Source organism: Camelina sativa, chromosome 16 (genome assembly GCF_030686135.1).
Source record: "Camelina sativa cultivar CO46 ecotype springtype chromosome 16, ASM3068613v1".
Taxonomy (NCBI): Eukaryota; Viridiplantae; Streptophyta; class Magnoliopsida; order Brassicales; family Brassicaceae; genus Camelina; species Camelina sativa.
Genome location: NC_141895.1, coordinates 1,273,359 through 1,277,045, shown reverse-complemented (window position 1 = coordinate 1,277,045; position 3,687 = coordinate 1,273,359). Strand labels below are relative to the sequence as shown.

At 32.8% G+C, this 3,687-nt stretch overlaps 1 pseudogene across 1 annotated transcript; it reads right to left on the bottom strand.

Moving 5' to 3' along the window:
• Positions 1-2,544: 2,544 nt before the first annotated feature.
• LOC104753225 (KIN17-like protein pseudogene) lies at positions 2,545-3,687 on the bottom strand (annotated as a pseudogene). The gene has a single exon (XR_015584671.1). The product of XR_015584671.1 is annotated as a KIN17-like protein pseudogene (transcript).

Below are 3,687 nucleotides of genomic sequence, written 5' to 3'. Positions count from 1 at the left end.
ACATTATCTTATTATTAGTGGGTTATTAATATGGATAAAAGACCAACAACAGCACCAATCAAGAATTTACTAAATTACAAAGAAAGTTTGAGAGTGGGGGAATTTAAAAACTTTTGCTTTTTGCTTTTACTTTTTATAACAACCATATATACTTACTTACTTACATAATAGTAATAGCTTTTCTTTATAGCTTCTATATATGTCAGCGAGCGACCACTGGTGTAAAAAAAGGGAAAGCAGGGTTTTGGCCTTTGTTAAAAGATGTGACAGACTAAAAAGATTAATATAGCATTCATAAACTACAAGAAAACAAAATAAAAATAAAATGAGATATGAAAAAAAAAAAAAAAAAAAAAAAGAGAGAGAAGAGAGGAATTATTCGTAAATTAAAGAAAAGGGTCAAAGAAGAAGACGAACGTTAAATTAAAAGTGGTCCAGGTGGAACCCAGTGCCACACCAAACGAGACCCAGCCCCATCGAAGCTTCACCACATTTCCTCGTGTGTTTCTTTTGACTGTTTTCTAACTCTCTTTTTTTTCTTCTTCTATGACTTTTACTTTAATATATTGGATCTTATCTTACTTACTACTAAGTACAGTACTAACCACATATGATTATATGAACAAAAAAAAGCAATTTTGGTGGAGCATTTTACAGACATGTGATATTCTTAATCCCTTTACTTTGATATTAAAACAATATTGCTTCTTTGGGTAATTAATATAAAACCTCTAAAATTTACCAAAATGTGGAGCCCCATTTAAAAGATCTCTGAAGTGGATGGAGAACCATGGAAACCAGCTTTTTTTAGACAACCAAATTGGTAATGGATTATGCAATAATAGCCTATGTTGGCCTATTTCGCATTTATTTTTACAATTTCTTGTGAATTCACTGTGATGTATTCCTTTTTTTTTTCTTTTCTTTCTTCAGCAGCCCTTGAACTCAATTATTACGATGTGAATTGGAGTGCGATAAATACCCCCTCGATGTTATTAATATAAGGGTGTTCACTGTTTTAAAATATACTATTGTACATTTTTTTATTTTGGCATCAGATAATACAATATGGTACGTCATATATACTGTATAGATGAACAGATGGAATTCCTAAGTTGTAACGATTAGATATAAAGAATCGAGCTTTTGAAGATGCTCGTTGAGATCTTTAAGCTTTAATACTACTTTTTTTTAGGAGAAAATTGGAAATAAAGGATCACTAAAAAAAAATTGTCCATCTACACATTTTTTTTAAAATGTTATTTTTACCTAAAATATCCATAGAAATTGAAAACCCCATATTTAATAAGTTTTAAAATGTGAAATATAGAAAAATGAGTAGATATACAATAATAGAGGTAATATTATTTTTTCAAAAAAAAAAAGTATAAGTTGTTTTTTTGATAGATAAAATTTGATATAAAAAATTTAGAAAACGTTTTCTGCTGTTCTGAAAATTTAAGATGATGTGTTCTAACATTTTGTACATGTTATACTAAATTCAGGAATAGTTTCTGTTCTAAATAGTTTAGTGGTCCGAAATTCTGAATTCTACAAAATTCAGAATTTGTATTCTACGGTTTACTCTATGTTCTAAACGTTTTAGTACAATCCTTCTACGATTTATTCTATGCTCTGAAAACGTTAGAATATGTTTTCTTCCTTTTACTCTATCTCTGAGAAAATTAGTAGATGTCTACTACGGAAAAGAAGAATGTATACACTGAAACTTTTAGAGACAACTAAATATAGAAAGTGAATCTTTAATAAAGGAAACTAAATATTTAGCTATGATTGTAGTTGATTGTTAGGATTTCGTTCTACGATAATTTAGAAAACGTTGTCTAAATGTTGTAGAAAATTTTAAAAGTGTTAAAACAGACCATAATCGATTAGTGTGCACTAGTTGATCCAGTCGAATTTGTTGATACATTGCTCATTTTTTTCTCACAATCGAACGAGAACTAGATCGATTTTAGGTTTCTTAAATTTGGGGATTTATGTGTTTCATTGTAAAGGATCGGATTTAGTACAAGATACACAATCGGTTAAGTTATTAATTTGAGATTAGCTCTTAACCCAAATTAAAAAAGTGGGTTTTATTAAAACAAATTAAAATTCGATTTCTTGGTTTGATAGACTTGGTTCTTGGTTTGATAGACTTGGTGAACAAATCATCGAAGACAAAGTTGTCTTTGGTAGATTTTTTTATGTTAAAAATGAAACAAAAGTCATACCATAGATTAAGTTAAAAATGAAACCAAAGTTATACAATGAGACGACAACTTTGGAGGGACATAGTTCCGATACTATGAGACGACAACTTTGGAGGGACATAGTTCTTCATTCCCTCAAGTAATAGTGGATCATTTGCAGCTTCCCATAGATCGACAACAATCTTCAAACGCGCTACTTTGATGTTCTCATGACAAGAATCACAATTGAATTGTCAAACTATATAAAGTACATTCATTGTTCATCCCGATTGATTCTGATTTTTCATCCATGTAGAAGCTAATCTTTGAAATGCATTTGACATGTGAAAAAAAAAGACAAACATATTACAATCAAAGAACCATGAAACCAAACATGATGATGATGCAACTAGTAAAGACAAAAATTCAAACCTCATTATACAACACATAAAATTCAGATTTGTCTAGTAATCATTCACACAACATAAAATCCAGACTTTTAAAACTTACGATATGGAGATGTCTCCGAAGGAATCAAAAATTGAGAAATTTAAAACTTACTCATCACCTTCACAATAATCCCTTCGAACAACCAGTAATCTTTACTATTCATCCTCTCCTTCTTATTCTCTTCCTCCTTCATCAAATCATCCAAAGCTGATATCTTCTCCTTCTCGCTCCTTCCCGAGTCCCCAATTCTCTTCCTCTTCCCAACCTTGTCATTCTCTTCATCCTCAAATACGATTTTCGAGCTCTCCACTCTCTCTTTACCCGTAGCAACCTGTTTAACCCCTCCACCAAGAGCAAACCCAACCTTAACTCCACTCTTCAACTTCAATTCTTCATCTTTCTTCATCTTCTTCTCATCATCATCAACATCATTATCCTCAACAACTTCTTTACCACTCCTTTCACCTTCACTACCACCCGCAACATTCTATTTCTCAGTAGCTCTCTCAATCTATCTATGAATCTCCCTCTCTTGTTTCTCCTCCTCAGCTAAATCACTCTTAACTCTCTTGTTCTTCAACCTCTCCTTAAACATAGTTTCTCAATCTCTATCAATATAAGTAATAAACCAACCTTTAGGAGTCTCTTCAACCTTACACTTACCCGTCTTTCAAAGATACTTGATGAACTTAGTCAACGTCGCCCACTCAGTCGAATTCATATGAACGTGGTGCCTATCGTTGATATACTCATTGTAGACAACAGTGGCGGCGATACGAGAGAAACGATGACTCCGCCGCATCAGATCGAGAAACGTCTACTCGAATTCCTCAGAGTAACCAACAACGATGCGAGTCGGATTCTGGCCAAAGACTTGCATCTGCCTCTGGTGAGATTCGCTCATACAATGACACTTGAATCTGTTCTCGTCTCGGCATTGTTTCTGACACAGTTGACAATACCATCGAAGCTTTTGGAGACCTTTGGCTTTGATTCGATTCGCAATCGCCTTTGAGGTTAGAAATCTTTCTTACCTATCGAT